At 50.1% G+C, this 19,765-nt stretch overlaps 1 protein-coding gene across 5 annotated transcripts in view; it reads right to left on the bottom strand.

Moving 5' to 3' along the window:
* ZER1 (zyg-11 related cell cycle regulator) overlaps window positions 1–15,123 on the bottom strand; it is a 41,990-nt gene extending 26,867 nt beyond the window's left edge. For 2 of the 5 annotated variants that reach the window (XM_003822337.3, XM_034929214.3), the window contains exon 1: window positions 14,975–15,123. The gene's annotated coding sequence lies outside the window, so the exon portion shown is untranslated. Of the gene's footprint in view, window positions 1–14,317; window positions 14,456–14,740 lie in introns of those variants that run through there. The other 3 variants (XM_008975892.3, XM_003822338.3, XM_008975891.5) reach the window with 3 other exon arrangements.
* Window positions 15,124–19,765: the final 4,642 nt, after the last annotated feature.

Genomic DNA, 19,765 nt, shown 5'->3' with positions numbered 1-19,765 from the left:
TAGAAAATCATGAACTTATCTACACCAAAGCAAAGAAACTTCTGTTCATGCATACACAAAAATTAATTTGAGATAGATGATAGATATAAATGTGAAAGTTAAAACAATAAGGTTTCTAGAAGAAAACACAGGAGTATATCTTTATGACTTTAGTCAATGATTTCACATGAAGAGAAAAAAATTGATAAATTGGACTGCCTCAAAATTAAAAACTCTGTTCATCAAAAGTTACCACACAGAGCCTGGGTGCAGTGGCTCACGCCTGTAATCCCAGCACTTTGGGAGCCAGAGGTGGGCAAATTGCTTGAGCCCAGGAGTTCAAGACCAGCCTGGGCAACATGGCGAAACCCTGTCTCTACAAAAAATACAAAAAAAATTAGCTGGGCACGGTGCCATGTGCCTGTAGTCCCAGCTACTTGGGAGGCTGAGGTGGGAGGATCACCTGAGCCCAAGAGGTTGAGGCTGCAGTGAGCTGTGATTGCACCACCGCGCTCTAGCCTGGGCAACAAAGCCAGACCCGGTCTCAAAAAAAAAAAGAGTGAAAGATTTGAACAGGCATTTCATGAAGGAAGATAGTGAAACAGACAACAAACATGTGAAAAGCACTCAGCTTCTTTACTATTAGGGAAGTGCACAGTAAAGCCACAATGAGATGCCATTTTCCACACGCCCACTGGCTCAACTGAATGCAACTGCAGCAACAACAACATGGGCAATACCTGGCATTGGGGAAGACGGGGAACAGTGGGAAATCTCCCACAGGGCTGGCGGCAGGGCAAATTGGTGTGAACTGGGAATACAATGGGAACAGTGTTTAACACTATTCACTATTTACTAAAGCTGAACGTACATACGTTCAACACTTAGCAACTTGACTCCTAGGTATATACCCAACAGAAATGCATAAGTAAATGTGCACCAAAAGATCTACACTAGAATGTTCACAGCAGCACTATTTGTAATGGCCAAAACCAGAAAAGAACCTACATGTCCACTGGCATTGGAATGGATAATTATGGTATATTCATCTACTAAATACTGCATGGCAATGAGAAGGCACAAACTCCTGTTAACAGCTTGGATAATGCTTACAATGTTTTTTTTTTTTAATTTTTAGTTTAGGTTTTTTTTTTTTTTTTTTTTTTGAGATAGAGTCTTGCTCTGTTGCTCAGGCTGGAGTGCAGTGGCATGATCTTGGCTCACTGCAACCTCCGCCTCCTGGGTTCAAGTGATTCTCCTGCCTCAGCCTCCCGAATACCTGGGATTACAAGCGTGCGCCATCACGCCGGGCTAATTTTTGTATTTTTTTCTTTTAGTAGAGACAGGGTTACCCATGTTGGCCAGGGTGGTCTTGAACTCCTGACCTCAGGTGATCTGCTCGCCTCGGCCTCCCAAAGTGCTGGGATTACAGGTGTGAGCCACTGTGCCTGGCCTTAATTTTTAATTTTTGAGATAGAATCTCATTACCCGGGCTGGAGTGCAGTGGTGTGATCTTGGCTCACTGCACCCTCTATTTCCCAGGCTCAAGCGATCCTCCCACCTTAGCCTCCTGAGTACCTGAGACTACAGGCATGCATTACCACACCCGGCTAATCTTTCTGGTTTTTTTGTTTTTGTTTTTTGTTTTGTAGAGACAAGATCTTGCTATGTTATTCAGGCTGGTCTCAAACTCTTGTGCTCAAGCAATCTGCTTACCCCTGCCTCCCAAAGTGCTGGGATTACAGGCATGAGCCACTGCACCTGGCCAACCCTTACTGCATTTAATGAGAGGAGTCAGACACAAAAGGATCTACACTGTGTCACTCCACTAAGTTCAAAATCAGGGGAATCTCATCTGTGGTGGGAGAAGTGAGGACTGTGGTTACCCGGGGAGGTGATTGGAAGGGAGTTTCTGGGTGCTGAGGAGCTTCTAGTCTCCTTGATCAGAGTACTGGGTATCCAGGCTCGCTCACTGTGTGAATCTTCACCGACCTGTGTATCATGATGTGTGTACTTTTTCAAGTGAATTTTTTTTTTTTTTTTTTAGACTGAGTCTTGCTCTGTCACCAGGCTGGAGTGCAGTGGCGCGATCTCGGCTCACTGCAACCTCCACCTCCCGGGTTCAAGTCATTCTCCTGCCTCAGCCTCCCGAGTAGCTGGGATTACAGGCATGGGCCACCGCGCCCAGCCAGTGAATATTGTTTTTTTTTTTTTTTTGAGACGGAGTCTAACCCTGTCATCTAGGCTGGGGTGCAGTGGCACGATCTCAGCTCACTGCAACCTCCGCCTCTCAGGTTCAAGCGGTTCTCCTGCCTCAGCCTCTGGAGTAACTGGGATTACAGGTGCCTGCCACCACAACCAGCTAATTTTTTTTTTTTTTTTGGTAGAGATGGGGTTTCATCATGTTGCTCAGGCTGGTCTCGAACTCCTTACCTCAGGTGATCCGCCTATCTCTGCCTCCCAAAGTGCTGGGATTACAGATGTGAGCCACCGTGCCTGGCCCGAATATTGTAATTGAATAGAAAGTTAAGAAAATGGCGGCCGGGCATGGTGGCTCACGCCTGTAATCCCAGCACTTTGGGAGGCCAAGGCAGGTGGATCATGAGGTCAGGAGATTGAGACCATCCTGGCTAACACAGTAAAACCCTGTCTCTACTAAAAATAGAAAAAATTAGCCGGGCGTGGTGGCACGCACCTGTAGTCCCAGCTACTTGGGAGACTGAGGCAGGAGAATGGCGTGAACCCAGCAGGTGGAGCTTGCAGTGAGCTGAGATTGTGCCACTGCACTCCAGCCTGGGCGACAGAGTGAGACTCCGTTTAAAAACAAAACAAAACAAAACAAAAATTAGCCGGGCGTGGTGGCAGGCGCCTGTAGTCCCAGCTACTCGGGAGGCTGAGGCAGGAGAATGGCGTGAAACCAGGAGGCGGAGCTTGCAGTGACCCAAGATGGCACCACTGCACTCCAGTCTGGGCAACAGAGCGAGACTCCGTCTCAAAAAAAAAAAAAAAATTAATCAGACTCTATACTCATATTTTGTGCATCTTTCCTTATGTATGTATTTTTTTGTTTGTTTGGTTGGTTGGTTGTTTTTTTCCGAGACAGAGTCTCATACTGTTGCCCAGGCTGGAGTGTGGTGGTATGATCACGGCTCACCGCAGCCTTGACCTCCTGGGCTCAAGCGATCCTCCCACCTCAGCCTGTTGAGTAGCTGGGACCACAGGCATGTGCCACCACGCCCAGTAAATTTTTTAATTTTTAGTAAAGACAGAGTCTTTCTGTGTTGCCCAGGTTGGTCTCGAACTCCTGGGCTCAAGCGATCCTCCCATCTTGGCCTCCCAAAATGCTGGGATTGCAGGCGTGAGCCACTGTGCCTGGTCTCTCATGTATGTTATACTTCATAAAAGTTTTTTCTTTTTTTTGAGACGGAGCCTTGTTCTGTCACCCAGGCTGGAGTGCAGTGGGGCGATCTCAGCTCACTGCAACCTCTGCCTCCCAGGTTCAAGCGATTCTCCTGCCCCAGCCTCCCGAGTAGCTGAGACTACGGGCGTGTGCCACCACGCCCGGCTAATATTTTGTATTTTTGGTAGAGATGGGGTTTAACCGTGTTAGCCAGGATGGTCTCAATCTCCTGACCTTGTGATCCGCCTGCCTCGGCCTCCCAAAGTGCTGGGATTACAGGCGTGAGCCACCGCACCCAGCCCCAAAAGTTTTCTTTTAAGTGCAGGCTCTGTGGTCAGACAGATCTATGTTTTGACCCAGTTATACAATTCACTGTAAAATTACTTAACCTCTCCATTGAGGCCAACATAGTGAAACCCCGTCTCTACCAAAATACAAAAAAAAATAGCTGGGTGTTGTGGTGCACACCTGTAATCCCAGCTACTAAAGAGGCTGAGGGAGGAGAATCACTTGAACCTGGGAGGCGGAGGTTGCAGCGAGCCAAGATTGCGCCACTGCACTCCAGCCTGGTGACACTGCACTCCAGCCTGGCGACACAGCGAGACTCCGTTTAAAAAAAAAAAAAAAGTTACTTAACCTCTCCAGACCTCAGTTTCCTCATCTGAAAAATGGGGATAATAGGCCAGGCGCGGTGGCTCACGCCTGTAATCCCAGCACTTTGGGAGGCCGAGGCAGGTGAATCATGAGGTCAGGAGATCAAGACCATCCTGGCTAACACAGTGAAACCTGTCTCTACTAAAAATACAAAAAAATAGCTGGGCGTGGTGGTGGGCACCTATAGTCCCAGCTACTCGGGAGGCTGAGGTAGAAGAATGGTGTGAACCCGGGGGGGCGGAGCTTGCAGTGAGCCGAGATCGCGCCACTGCACTCCAGCCTGGGCGACAGAGCCAGACTCTGTCTCAAAAAAAAAAAGGGGGGGGGGAGGGATAATAATCTCTACTTCACAGGGCTGTGGTACTAAATGAGATAATGTTGAAGAAATGCTTAGTCCCAGCCCAACAGACTAAGTACACAACATGGTGGTTATGACCCCACCTTTTTTTTCTTTTTTCAGAGTCTTGCTCTGTCACCCAGGCTGGAGTGCAGTGGCACCATCTCAGCTCACTGCAACCTCTGCTTTCCAGGTTCAAGTTATTCTCCTGCCTCAGCTTCCTGAGTACCTGGGACTACAGGCGCCTGCCCCTACACCCGGCTAATTTTTGTATTTTTAGTAGAGACGGGGTTTTGCTATGTTAGCCAGGCTGGTCTCGAACTCCTGAGCTCAGGTGATCCACCTGCCTCGGCCTCCCAAAACGGTGGAACTACAGTCATGAGCCACCGTGTCCAGCCCTATGACCCCATAATTTTTTTTTTTTTTTTTTTTGAGACAGAGTCTCGCTCTGTCACCCAGGCTGGAATACAGTGGTACGATCTCGGCTCACTGCAAGCTCCGCCTCCCGGGTTCACGCCATTCTCCTGCCTCAGCCTCCCAAGTAGCTGGGACTACAGGCGCCTGCGACCACGCTCGGCTAATTTTTTGTATTTTTAGTAGAGATGGGGTTTCACCATGTTAGCCAGGATGGTCTCGAACTCCTGACCTTGTGATCCGCCCGCCTCAGCCTCCCAAAATGTTGGGATTACAGGCGTGAGCCACCGCGCCCGGCTGACCCCATCTTATAGAGGAGGAAACTCAAGGTCAAACAGAGGGAGCTGTGTAAACTAGGACTGGAACCTGGTCTTGTGGAATCCCTCACAACATCTCTTAGAGCAAGCTTGTCCAACCTGTGGTCCATGGGCTGCATGTGGCCCAGGACAGCTTTGAATGCAGCCCAACACAAATTTGTAAACTTTCTTAAAACATTATGACATTTATGGACTTTTTTTTTTTTTAGCTCATCTGCTATTGTTAGTGTTGGTGTATTTTACGTGTGGCCCAAGACAGTTCTTTTTCCGGTGTGGCCCAGGGAAGCTAAAAGATTGGACACCCCTGACTTAGAGGGTTCTGGAGTTCTGGGGCCCAGCATTGTCCCAGCTTCTGGGAGCCTCCCTCTGTGCCCATTTGTAAACCTTCCAGACTGCTCAGGAAATCCAGCAGGAAGCCACAGGGCACATTGGGCTTTGGAATCAGCCAGTTCTGAGTTCAACTGTGGCACCACTGTCTACTGGGGACTGTGTGTGGATGGGCTGTGGATTCAGGCAGGCATAGCTCACATTTCAGCCTTGCTGCTCACGAGGAGACAAACTTGGGCAAGTGTCTCCACCTCTCTGTGCCTCAGTCACTTTTCCTCTAAAATAGAAGCAGCACAATACCTCATCCCCAGCACGGTGTGAAGATTCCATGGAATAATATCAAAAGGGCTTAGAACAGTGTCTGGCATGTAGTCATTGCTCAATAAAGACAACCGTTATTATGTTGTTGTTATAATCATTACCTTCTCCTACCTCATCTGCCCTGGCTCCCAGCTCCGGGCCTGTGCTCCCCGGCCTGGGTCTCCCACAACAAGGCTCATTGTGTCAGCTGTCCCACTGGCAGCATGGCACCCTCGAGGGAAGGCACAAAAGCCAGGATGCCTGGGCCCTGGGCATGGCCTTCCTTTGCCTTCATTTGCTTCAAGATCTTTAAGAGCCCAGCAGCCTCTCTTGCCTGGGAAACTGGAACCAGAGGGAGCACTGCTGGCAGAGAGTCCCCACTCTTGGAAAGCAACTCTTTTCAAGCCCACCGGAATTACAGCCAGCTTTCTGGCCTACTTGGTCCCCACTGCCCCCCTACTCCAGCCAGCCTGGCCTCATCATTCACTGTCCTGGCAAAAGGCCCTCGGCACAGGTCACCTTCAGACCTTTGCCCAGTCTGTTCTCTTTCAACCAGGACCATCCACATTCAACTAATTACTGCACTTTCTAATTTAAATACTGCCTTCTCCCCTCCCCTACCCAAATACACTCCATGTCCTTCCTCCAGGAAGTATCTCCTGGCCACTCCAGCCCACATGATCTTTGAACTCTCCTTTCACGTAGCTGATACCTATGGTCCCAGTGTCAAAGTTACTTCCTCTGGGAAGCCATGCTTAACCCACCAGGGTGTGCCTGCTGAGTCCCCCCACAGGCCCGATCTACCACAGCAACGAACACTTGGTACGATGTGGCTTTGATGATTCAGCATCCTTGATGGATGGCCAGGTCCATGAGGGCAAAACCAGGCTGTCTTGTTTGGTATCACATCCCTGGACCTGCTCACTCAGTCCCTGCTGAGCACTGGGGGTCCTTGGTGAGCGAGCCGGACAAGGTCCTTGACCACATGGAGCGTACTGGCTCCGGAGGGAGACAGATCCACCTACAGGGCCCATAAGCGCCTGTCGCGTAACTGGGACCAGTGTCTTGCAGGAGAAGGGGCCTGGGGCTCTGGGTGCCCAATCAGGGGACTTGCCCTGGACTGGGGAGTCAGAGCAGGTATCCTTAGAAGTGACATTTCAGGCCAGGTGCGGTGGCTCACACCTGTAATCCCAAAACTTTGGGAGACTGAGGTAGGTGGATCACCTGAGGTCAGGAGTTCGAGACCAGCCTGGCCAACATGGTGAAACTCCGTCTCTACTAAAAATACAAAAATAAGCTGGGCGTGGTGGCGCACGCCTGTAATCCCAGCTACTCGGGAGGCTGAGGCAGGAGAATTGCTTGAACCCGGGAGGCGGAGGTTGCAGTGAGCCAAGATCACACCATTGCACTCTAGCCTGGGCAATAAGAGCAAAACTCCATCAAAAAAAAAAAAAAGAAGTGACATTTCAGCTGGGACCCAAAAGATGAGTCCTAGTTAACTCTGGTGGAGGGGAGAGAAGGGGAAGGCACTTTGGGAGGAAGCAAAGAAGTACCTAAGCTGCAAGGAGAGGGGGTGCATGGGACGTTGGCACTACGGGCCCAGGTCCATGACTATTTGCTAAATGAACAAAGGAAGCACTGAACACTCAATGTGGGGTCTGCCACAAGGTGAGGTTTCAACAAAGGCCTGTGGAAGGAATGACAAAGTACTCGCCAGCAGAGGTCTGCACGAGGCCTGGGAGGTATAGTACACTCTCCCATTCTCCCTGCTTGCTGCGCTCAGGACACTGCTGGGAGCCCAGTGGCTGCAAATGATGCCTCTCAGCTCAGAGGCTCTGAATGAGGGAGAGCCACTGGGGTTTTGCCTTTTCTGCAGGTCTGAGCCCAGTTACCTAGGCAGCTGCTCTGCCCTTACCATGCTCCCCAAGTGGAAGAAACACCACCACGTCAGTTGTCACGGTCACCAAAAGCCCCCAAAACATAAGCCAGGTAGATGGTGCCATCTGCTAGCCTCCCCTTAGCAGTGTTGACCTTGCCACTCAGGGCTGGAATGAGCTGGAAGAGGAAGCAGCCATCTTACATCCTGGCACAGAGACTGAAGGGCCCCGGGGCTACCATGCCCTGAGACCCATCCAGCTGCGGGCCTGGCACCTGCCAGAGGCAGCCATCTCTACCTACTCCACTCTACCTACTCCATTCCTTAGGGATTGTCATTCTCAGGGCAGTCACACGCCATCTGGAATTCCAGCAACTGAGGACAGAGGGAGCTCTGGTTATGACCGACCACCACACTGGGAGAACCCTGTGTCTTTCTCCATCCCTTTTCTTGCATGTTCTCTAATACTAGGTCTATCATGAACATTCGACACCCTGGAGAATGAGGGAAGTGGGAGAGAAGAGAGAGAAAAACAGCACCAGCAGCAGCAGCAGCAGAAGGCACCGCCACACCACGTCCATGTTGGCTGCTTCCAGATGTGGTCCTAAGCTCCTTACAGGCTTTACTCCCTCGAGTCTCTTACTTAACCGACAAAACATTTCCTAGTACCCTGTACTTGCAACTAATTAATCATTTACATAACAATTTGTCAACTGACACCCTCCTACTGCCTGTGAGCTCTGGGAGGACAGAAGCTGTATGCTTGCTTGCATGCCTGCATCCATGCACATGTACACACACACACACACGTGCACAAGCGCGCACGCACCTGTATCCTTGGTGTCTGACTTCGGTGCCCAATTTATGCCTGGCGTTTAACAGAACAAAGGTTTGCTGTGGCTGGAATTACCTTACTCTAGTACTACAAGATAGAGATTATTACCCCATTTTCTGATGAAGATACTGACGCATACACAACTAAGCAGAAGCTTGCCTGAGATCACAAAACTGATGAGTGGGATGCAAACCTAAAGCAGACCCCCGCTTCTCACCAAATATTTGGTCTTCAGTCCATCCATCCAAACAATGGGAGGGAAAGAGAAACTGAAGTCTGGAGGTGGGAGCATGGGATCCCACCAGTGTCCTGATACCCAGAGGACAGAGAGGTTGGGGGAGCCAGAAGCTCTGAGCCTTGGAGCAGTACTCACCCTGTGAAATATTAACCTAGGAGCTGGGGGGAAAACCCAAACAAATGCCCTATTTACAGAGGCTAGACGCTTTCCAGGAGGCAGCAGATCAAGGGCCAGAGACTGGGGGTGTGAGGGGAGTCACAGCAAGTGTGGGGATCTCCAGGTGGTCGGGAAACAGGTGAAAACCAGACGCCACCTGGCTCTGAAAAGTCTGTAGAGATTAAATCTATGAGTTGGGTTATGTCAGAAAGATGCAGACACACAATGATTGGGGAGTGTGCCTCACAGCTAGGTGGCTGCTCATGATGCTGGAGACAGAGAGGCCTTGAGGAGGCTGCATTCGGCTAGTAATCAGACTGGTTGGGTTCTATTCTTGTAACCAAATGTATTAATGATCCTACCCATACTGAATACCAAGTATATACCAAGAATTCTGGCTGGGCGTGGAGGCTCACGCCTCTAATCCCAGCACTTTGGGAGGCCAAGGCGGGCGGATCACGAGGTGAAGAGATTGAGACCATCCTGGCCAACATGGTGAAACCCTGTCTCTACTAAAAATACAAAAATTAGCAGGGCGTGGTGGCGGGCGCCTATAGTCCCAGCTACTCAGGAGGCTGAGGCAGGAGAATTGCTTGAACCCGGGAGGTGGAGGTTCCAGTGAGCCAAGATTGCACCACTGTACTCCAGCCTGGCAACAGAGCAAGATTCCATCTCAAAAAAAAAAAAAAAAAAAGAACTCTGTTAAGTATTTTATATGTGTTAATTAATTGAATTCTCTCAACACCCAACAAGGCAGGAGTTACCATCTACAACTTACAGAAAAGGCAGCTGGAAGGAAGGGGCTATGGCTATGCAATTTGCCAGAGACTATGGATCTGAACAGACAGATATATACACAGGTAGTTCATTAGTTCAAGACGCAGTGTGTCAGGCTGGGCACAGTGGCCTACGCCTGTAATCCCAGCACTTTGGGAGGCCAAGGCAGGTGGATCACCTGAGGTCAGGAGTTCGAGCCCAGCCTGGCCAACATGGTGAAACTCCATCTCTATTAAAAATACAAAAATTAGCCAGGCATGGTGGCGGATGCCTGTAATCCCAGCTACTTAGGAGGCTGAAGCAGGAGAATCGCTTGAACCTAGGAGGCAGAGGTTGCAGTGAGCCGAGATTGCACCACTGCACTCCTGCCTGGGTGACAGAGCGAGATTCCGTCTCAAAAAAAAAAAAAAAAAAAAAGACCCAGTGTGTCCAGCTTTCCAAGCAGTTCGCATCAAAGTCACAGATAACTTATTTATTTATTTATTTATTTTTCTTTCTTTTTTTTTTTGAGATGGAATTTTGCTCTTGTTGCCCAAGCTGGAGTGCAATGGCACAATCTCGGCTCACTGCAGCCTCTGCCTCCTGGGTTCAAGCAATTCTCCTGCCTCAGCCAACCAAGTAGCTGGGAATACAGGTGCCCACCACCATGCCAGGCTAATTTTTGTATTTTTAGTAGAGACAGGGTTTTGCCATGTTGGCCAGGCTGGTCTCGAACTCCTGACCTCAGGTGATCCACCTGCCTCGGCCTCCCAAAGTGCCGGGATTACAGGTGTGAGCCACTGCGGTCGGCCTATTTATTTATTTTTCTTTTAAGAGACAGGGTCTCACTCTATCACCCAGGCTGGAGTGCAGTGGTACGATCTCAGCTCGCTGCAACCTCCACCTCTCACGTTCAAGCAATCTCCCACCTCAGCCTCTGGAGTAGCTGTGACTACAGATGTATACCAACAGACCTGGCTAATTTTTTTATTTTTTGTAGCGATGAGGGCTCACCATGTTGCCCAGGCTTGTCTCAAACTCCTGGGCTCAAGCGATACGCCCACCTCAGCCTCCCAAAGTGCTGGATTACAGGTGTGAGCCACCACACCCAGCTGCCACAGATAACATTTTATCAATATGATAACACATTATCATTTTGTTTCCCAGATAAGGAAACAATGGTTGAAAGATGAGCAATGAGTTCGTCCTCCGGTAAGTGTGTGACCCTAAAGTTCGAGCCCCTTGCCATTATGCTATGGGGAGGGACCATTTCTCCAACCTCAGCTTTCCCTTCTGTTCCACGAGCCTCCGCTGCTTCCTTACAACTCAGGCACTGAGCTCACATGATCCAGTACTGCTGGTAACCACTCCGTGGCATGTCATTTTTTGGCCACAGCATTGAAAGCTTCCTGAGGGCAGGGACCCTATGTGATTTCTGGGGTCTCCATTACAGAGTATGTGAGTGGCTCAATGCCAGTGACAGAGCCTCGGCTCCACAAGATCCCCAGCCAATGTTTTCCAGCCTCAATATTTATCAAGGTCCTTACCTGTCAGCATGTTGTGAGTGGCACACCCTGTGTTGCGCGTGTTGTGAACAGGGTTGCTGAGGAGATGCCATGAAAGAATGGCAGGAAGGTGGTAACCAATAATTATGAAGAGTGATGTTCCTGAGAATAATGCTTCAAGAGACCCTTCTGCATCTCTGAAGCTGGAAAATCAGTTTCAGCGATTGCGCCAGATATAAGACAGTGGTCCACAAATAGATAACCAGACAGGGGTCTCTGCACTCACCTCTCAGGACTCCAGAACAGATGAGGTACTGAAGCCAAGCAAAAAAACCAGAGTGCCAAGAGCAGTCTTCCAGCTAGTGGGCCCCCAAAACGTGTCTGCATAATCCTGGTAATACTAATGATGATACCTTTGTAGAGAGCTTCAAAACACACCTAATTCTTTCACAAGCTGTGTCTCATTTCATCCTCCCAACAGCCTTTAGAGTTAGTCGGAGGCAAGGGAAGGCCATTATTCTTAATCTACAGATATGAAAACTGAGGCCCAGAGAGGAGATGGAACCTGCCTAACTCACACAGCAAGCCAACAGCAGAGCCGGGATTTGAACCAGGTCCGCAGGTCACCAGCCTGGGGTTCTACCCACAACAGCCTACCCCAACATGCTGGCTCTCAGCTCCTAAGTGCTCTGACCTTTCATTTTCAAATCCTCTGGCCCAGTTGCCCTGCTCAGCCTGTGTCCCAGGCCTGAGGATATAGTCCGGGCTTGGGGTGTAAGGAGGGAGATCAACTGTGGTTCTGCTTCTTATAATGCAGGCTGGAAAGTCTCAGCCTCTGCCGGGCACTTCCGGATCACCAGCCTCTACCCGTAGATCAGCCACGCACACTCCAACCACATATCTAGGCCCAGCGTACACTGCCCCTCCCCACCTGTCTCCAAGTCACATTCATTTCAACACCCTCATTTTGCCTATTTTACATGGTAGAATGGAAATTTGCTGGGCTCATTTTAATTCTTTTGTTTTAGAGATAGGGTTTCCCTATGTTCTCCAGACTGGTCTCAAACTCCTGGCCTCAAGCGATCCTCCCAAAGCGCTGGAAGTGCTGGGCTCTTTTTTAAAAGTCCCCATCACCCTCTGCTGCTGTCAGAAAAGCCAGGACCAAGCTAACGTCTTCCCTGCAGAATATTAACCCAGTTAACCTCTGACGGGTGTCAAGAAGTTTCTGTCTTGCTTTCCCCCATATTTCCTCAAATCCTACTAGTTGATGGAGGCAGCTAGAGCTGGTGACACCACCAGCTAGTGCTAAAACGAACGGCTCTGAGGCAGACATACATGCCCACATTCCTCATCATCACATCATCCTCATCAGCGTGACCGCTATGTATTGAGCACTTTGTGTGAAATACTGCATTAAGCACTTCAGCCCATGATTTTATCTAATCCAACAGCCCTATTTTCTTTTCTTTTCTTTCTTTCTTTTTTTTTTTTTGAGATGGAGTTTCGCTCCTGTCGCCCAGGCTGGAGTGCTGCAGTGGCGTGATCTCAGCTCACTTCAACCTCCACCTCCCAGGTTCAAGCGATTCTCCTGCCTCAGCCTCTCCAGTAGCTGGGATTACAGGCATGCGTCACCACACCTGGCTAATTTTTGTATTTTTAGTAGAGATGGGGTTTCACCATGTTGGCCAGGCTGGTCTCGAACTCCTGACCTCAGGTGATCCACCTGCCTCCCAAAGTGCTGGGATTACAGGTGTGAGCCACCACACCCAGCCTGCTGTATTTTCCAGATGAGAAGATTGAGGTGGAAAAAGGTCCCGTGCCCACATTCTCACAACCAGGAAGCAGCGGCATAACTTAACTTGATTTAATCGCAGTTCTCTGTGACCATGATTCTTTGTATTTGTTCCATCAATGGTCATTACAAAGATGGAAGAAGGGTACTTACAACCGAAGCCCCAAGCACAATGGCCATTTGTCATCTAAAACAAATCTGTATTTTCTCCAACCACCAGACACTTCAATAAGTACGGTTCTGAAAGGGTGTCCCATTAGACACCCTGTGACCCTGTATCACAAGGACAGCCCCTGATGTCTTCCCCACCTTTTTCTGGTCCCCACTGTTCTCTGACTTTCTTGCCAACCACTCTTCCCTTTCTTCAACCTGCTCCAGTCCCCCATCCTCCCACTGTTTCTTTCTTTTTTTTGAGACAGAGTCTCACTCTTCTCACCCAGGCTGGAATGCAATGGGCACAATCTCGGCTCACTGCAACCTCCACCTCTCAGGTTCAAATGATTCTCCTGCCTCAGCCTCCTGAGTAACTTGGATTACAGACATGAGCCACCACGGCCAGCTAATTTTTTTTTTTGGTACTTTTAGTAGAGATGGGGTTTCACCATGTCGGCCAGGCTGGTCTTGAACTCCTGACCTCAGGTGATCCGGCTGCCTCAGCCTCCCAAAGTGCTGGGATTACAAGCGTGAGCCCTTGTGCTGTTTCTTCAAATCACCAGGCATATGACCACAGGACCTTTGCATTTGCTGCGGAATGCTCTGCCACAAGAGAACTACCTGGCTTGCTCCCTCACTTATCTCTGCTCAAAGGTCACCTTACTAGAGACCTTCCCTGAACACCCTCTATAAAATGACAACTCCCAACTCCTTCCCCATGGTCCTTCCTTCTCTATTTTTCTCCAAACCACTTATTACCTCCTTACATATCATGTTTATTATTTGCTGAATGAACAAATGAACCAAAGTAGCGAGGCCCTTCACCCCTGGCCACCACTTTCTGCTCTAAGTATAGCCTCCCGTGACCCTTTTCAAAGCTATGCTTTTATGCTCATCCTAACCAGTTTGAAGTCTGAAGAGAAACATTCTGTGAAAGATCATATATGGAAGGATTTTCCCAAGACATCAGACATTCCATTCCCCTCCCCCTTAAAAATCAAATGCACTAGCTGAGCGCGGTGGCTCATGCCTGTATTTCCAGCACTTTTGGAGGCTGGAGCGGGCGGATCACTTGAGCCCAGGAGTTCGAGACCAGCTTGGGTAACATAGTGAGACCCCATCTCTATTTAAAGAAAAACAAAACAAAACAAAACGAATGGACTGACAAACACAGGCAAAGACTGGAAATCTTGGGCTCTTTCGGTCAAAGAGCAGCCAAGACAAGTTCCACCCAGAGAGCTATAGTGGCCAGCACAGTCAGTTTCACTATCAACTCACCTGTCGGGCTCCCTTGGCCCTCCGGTTGCAACCTCACCCTGTTGGATTTCCCTATACTTTGTGTCATCCCTTTTGGGAGCTGATCCAGAATCCAAGTCGTCCTTGAGCTTCTAAGCACTTCTCTGGGGGAACTTAAGCTCATCCAACAGGTAGGAGGGGCAGAGGGTGGCCCTTTCAGCCCTACACCGATCCCCCATCTTGTAGGGACAAACGACAGAGCGTCATTTTCTTTCTGGAGGAAGGGAGCTCAGTTTTAAAGACACGATTCTCAGACCTGGCGGCAGGGATAGAGAAAGGAACCCTCCCACCACTGGCGGAGATGGACCTCAGAGAGTGGTTGCAGCGGCGATGCTTAGGCCCCGTAGGCAGGAGGCGAAGGAGGAGGACGCAGGTACGTCCCTTGGCCCGGGGTCCGGGACCTACCCTGGACGGGGCTGCCCTCAGCGTCGGGAAGCGGACGTGATGCTTCGCAGGCGAGGAGGAGCAGAGAATGCAGCCCGGGAGAATCCGGGGCCAGAGCACCTCAGGAGGTTGGGGATCTCGTCAGGCTAGAGCCGGGGTCCAGGGGAGACGGGGGTCGGCGGGGCGGAGCTTGGGATCCCGGGGACGAGAGCTCCGGGAGGGAGGGGGTCGCGACGGGGACCCCGTGGCGGTTACCTTGCCCTTAGGGCTGCCGGCGGGGCTGAGGCTCCTGGGCCCGGCCCCTCCCCCGATCCGGCTCCTAAGGCTCGGAGCCTGCAGCCGCCGCCGCCTCCGCTGTCAACAAACCCGGGGCGCGTCACTTCCGGGGCCGCCCCTTAGCAACAGCGATCGGGTTCCCCCGACCCGTCCCGCGGCTAACGCGGGCGGCGGCGGCAGAAGGTTCCGGGGACCGGCGGGCGGCTCCTTTCCCGGCCCGGCACGTTACGCCGGTGGAGGAAGCCGCGGGATGCCCCCCAAGGCCACCCGAGAGAACGCGTCATTCAGGGCTCTCCCTGGCCTCCGAAGGGCCTGTTCGTGGGACCCTAGGATCGGTGCCCGCCCTGGCGCTGCGGTTCACCTGAGCCCAACACTGCTGAAGGGCAGGACTGACTCTGGGCGCCAGCCCCCTCCATCCAGCGCCCTGTTGAACATGTCTTGCGTTCTCCACGGGTGGCTCACACTCGCGTGTCAACCCGCAGTCATCACCGTCCCCCAAAAGGTGCTCCTAACCTCCATCTAGGGCATGCGCCACCAGGCAACCGAGCTTCCAAATGGGAAATTGGGCGGCGACCTCGGCCCCTACATTTTCCTGGGCCCCTCGTCCAGTCTCCAAGTCCTAAGGATCCTGTCAAACCAGTTCCTTCTGGCCGAGCGCAGTGGCTCACGCCTGTAATCCCAGCACTTTGGGAGGCCGAGGCACGCGGATCACCTGAGGTCAAGAGTTCGAGACCAGCCTGGCCAACATGGTGAAACGCCGTCTTTACTAAAAATACAAAAATTAGCCGAGAGTGGTGGTGCGCGCCTCTAATCCCAGCTACTCAGGAGACTGAAGCAGGAAAATCGTTTGAACCCAGGAGGCAGAGCTTGCAGTAAGCTGAGATCGCACCACTGCACTCCAGCCTGGGCGACAGAGGAAGACTCCATCTCAAAACACCATCATTTCTTCTCTGGATTTCTCTTTTTTTTTTTTTTTTGAGAGACGGAGTTTCTCTCTCTTGTTGCCCAGGCTGGAGGGCAATGGCCCTCAGCTCACTGCAGACTCCCCGGGTTCAAGCAATTCTCCTGCCTCAGCCTCCAAGTAGCTGGGATTACAGGCGCCTACTATCACGTCTGGCTAATTTTTGTATTTTTAGTAGAGATGGGATTTCGCCATGTTGGGCAGGCTGGTCTCAAACTCTTGACCTCAGGTGATGCGCCCACCTCAGCCTCCCAAAGTGCTGGGATTACAGGCGTGAGCTACCACACCCTAGCTAGATGCTCCTTTCTTGAGGAATCCTTTCTTGACAGGTGCCTCAGTTCCATTCCAAGAACTAATTTTGTGGATTTCTTTTTTCTTGCATAGCACCTTTTAATCTTTGACCAGCTACAACTATGTTCGTACAGTCTTGAATCCTTAAAAAAGCTGTTGGGCTTGGCACAGTGACTCACAACCTATAATCTCAGCAGATGGGGTTGTCGAGGCTGAGGCTTGAGCCCAGGAGTTGGAGATCAGCCTGGGCAACATAGGGAGACCCCATTTCTACAAAAATTAGCAGGGCATGGTGGTGCGCATCTGTAGTCCCAGCTACTCGGGAGGCTGAAGTTGGAGGATTGCTTGAGCCCAGGAGGTGGAGGTACGGTTTTATGCTCCTTAAGATGGACATCATCAGAGAGACAATAACAAATGTTGACGAGGATATGGCTAGATGGGAACTCTCATATTAATACATTGCTTGGGCCAGGCGTCGTGGCTCAAGCCTGTTATATCAGCACTTTGGAAGGCCAAGGCAGGCAGATCACGAGGTCAAGAGTTTGAGACCAGCCTGGCCAACATGGTGAAACCCCGTCTCTACTAAAAATACAAAAATTAGCTGGGCATAGTGGCGCACGCCTGTAATCCCAGCTACTTGGGAACTTGGGAGACTGAGGCAGGAGAATCGCTTGAACCTGGGAGGCAGAGTTTGCAGTGAGCCAAGATTGTGCCCTTGCACTCCAGCCAGGGCAACAGGAGTGAAACTCTGTTTCACAAGAAAAAAAAAAAGCCCGGTTTGGTGGCTTACGCCTGTAATCCCAGCACTTTGGGAGGCTGAGGTGGCCTGATTGCCTGAGCTCAGCAGTTCGAGAACAGCCTGGGCAACATGGTGAAACCCTGTCTTTACTAAAATAAAAAATTTAAAAAAATTATCCAGGTGTGGCAGCATGTGCCTATAGTCCCAGCCACTCTGGAGGCTGAGGCAGGAGAATTGCTTAAACTCCGGGGGCGGAGGTTGCAGTGAACGGAGATCACGCCGCTGCACGCCAGCCTGGGCAACACTGTGAGACTCTGTCTCAAACAAAAGAAAAAGAAAGAAAACAGAAAACAAATAGGAAATAAGAAACAACAGGCCGGGCGCGGTGGCTCATGCCTGTAATCCCAGCACTTTGGGAGGCCGAGGCGGGCAGATCACGAGGTCAGGAGACCGAGACCATCCTGGCTAACATGGTGAAACCCGGTCTCTACTAAAAATACAAAAAAATTAGCCGGGCGTGGTGGCAGGCGCCTGTAGTCCCAGCTACTCGGGAGGCTGAGGCAGGAGAATGGTGTGAACCTGGGAGGCGGAGCTTGCAGGGAGCCGAGATGGCGCCACTACACTCCAGCCTGGGCAACAGAGCCAGACTCCGTCTCAAAAAAAAAAAAAAAAAAAAAAAAGAAACAAATAGCAAAATGGGCTTAGATTAAACCAGGAAAATAATCATAGTGAATGTAAGGGTCTAAACACTTTAAGTAAAAGGTAGAGTTTGTCACATTGCATAGAAAAGCAAGCCCCAGGCTCATGCCTGTAATCCCAGCACTTTGGGAGGCTCAGGTGGGCGGATCACTTGAGGCCAGGAGTTTGAGACAAGATGGACAACATAGTGAAACACTGTCTCTACTAAAAATAATAATAATAAAAAAAATTAGCCAGTCGTAGTGGCATTTGCCTGTAGTCCCAGCTACTTGGGAGGCTGAGGCCAGACTGGGTGACAGAGCAAGACTCTGTCTCAAAAAAAAAAAAAAAAGAAAGTAGGAAGGAAGGAAAGAGAGAGAGAGAGAAAGAGGGAGAGAAAGACAAGAAAGGAAAAAAAGAGAGAGAAAGAAAGAAGGGAAGGAAGGAAAGAGGGAAAGAGAGAAGGAAAGAAAAAGAAAGAAAGAAAGAAAAAGAAAGAAAGGAGGAGAAGAAGAAGAAGAGAGGGAGGGAGGGAGGAAGGAAGGAAGGAAAAGAAGGAAGGAGAGAGAGAGAGGAAAAGAGAGAAAGAAAAGAAAAAGGAAGGAAGAGAGAGAGAAAGAAAAAAGAGAGAGAAAGAAAGAAAGAAAAAAGAAAAGAGCGAGCTGGGCAGAGCAGCTCACACTTGTAATCCCAGCACTTTGGGAGGCTGAGGCGGGCAGATCACCTGAGGTCAGGAGTTCACGACCATCCTGACCAACATGGAGAAAACCCATCTCTACTAAAAATACAAAATTAGCCGGGCGTGGCGGCGCATGCCTGTAATCCCAGCTACTCAGGAGGCTGAGGTAGGAGAATTTCTTGAACCCGGGAAGCGGAGGTTGCAGTGCGCTAAGATGGCATCATTGCATTCCAGCCTGGGCAACAAGAACGAAATTCCATCTCAAAAAAAAAAAAAAAAAATGGCTGGGCACAGTGGCTCATGCCTTCATGCCTGTAATCCCAGCACTTTGGGAGGCCGAGGCTGGTGGATCACGAGGTCAAGAGATCAAGACCATCCCTGGCCAATGTGGTGATACCCCGTCTCTACTAAAAATACAAAAATTAGCTGGGTGTGGTGGTGCATGCCTGTAGTTCTAGCTACTTGGGAGGCTGAGGCAGGAGAATCACTTGAACCCAGAAGGCAGAGTTTGTGGTTAGCCAAGATGGCGCCAATGCACTTCAGCCTGGGCAACATGAGCGAAACTCCATCTCAAAAAAAAAAAAGAGAGAGAAAGAAAAGAAAAGAAAGAAAGAAAGACAAGCTCTCACTTTGGGAGGCTAAAGTGGGAGGGTCACTTGAATCCAGGAGTTTGAGATGAGCAAGGGAAATATAGTGAGATCCTGTCTCTACAAAAAATTTAAAAATTAGTGAGGTATGGTGGCACATGCCTGTAGTCCCAGCTACTCAGGAGGATCTCTTGAACCCAGAGGGTTGAGGCTTTAGTAGGTCATGATGGTGCACTGCACTCCAGCCTGGGTGACAGAAGGAGACCCTGCCTCTAAAATTTTTACTTTTAAAAAAGCAAGCCCCAACAAAATGCTGCCTATAATAAGCCCACTTTAAATGTAAAGACAGAAATAGGTTCAAAGTAAGAGGCTGAAAAAAGATATAGTTTCGATATAGCAAGCCAAATTCAGCAGCATATTAAAATAGCAATATACTATGACCAAGTGAGATGTGGGAATGGGATTTATTGTTGGAATTCAAGGATGGTTCAACGTATGAAAATCAAGCACTGTAGGCTGGGCTCAGTGGCTTACGCCTGTAATCCCAGCAATTTGGGAGCCTGAGGCGGGCAGATCATCTGAGGTCAGGAATTTGAGACTAGCCTGGTCAATAGGGTGAAACCCCGTTTCTACTAAAAATACAAAAATTAGCCAAGCATGGTGGCAGGTGGCTGTAGTCCCAGCTACTCAGGAGGCCCAGGCAGAAGAATCGCTTGAACCTGGGAGGTGGAGGTTGCAGTGCGCTGAGATCGAGCCACTGCACTCCAGCCTGGGTGACAGAGCAAGACTCCATCTCAAAAAAAAAAAAAAAAAATTCAGCCAGGCACCGTGGCTC

The sequence above is a fragment of the Pan paniscus genome, chromosome 11 (genome assembly GCF_029289425.2).
Source record: "Pan paniscus chromosome 11, NHGRI_mPanPan1-v2.0_pri, whole genome shotgun sequence".
In the NCBI taxonomy this organism is placed as follows: domain Eukaryota; kingdom Metazoa; phylum Chordata; class Mammalia; order Primates; family Hominidae; genus Pan; species Pan paniscus.
This window is presented reverse-complemented; position numbering and strand designations above follow the sequence as displayed.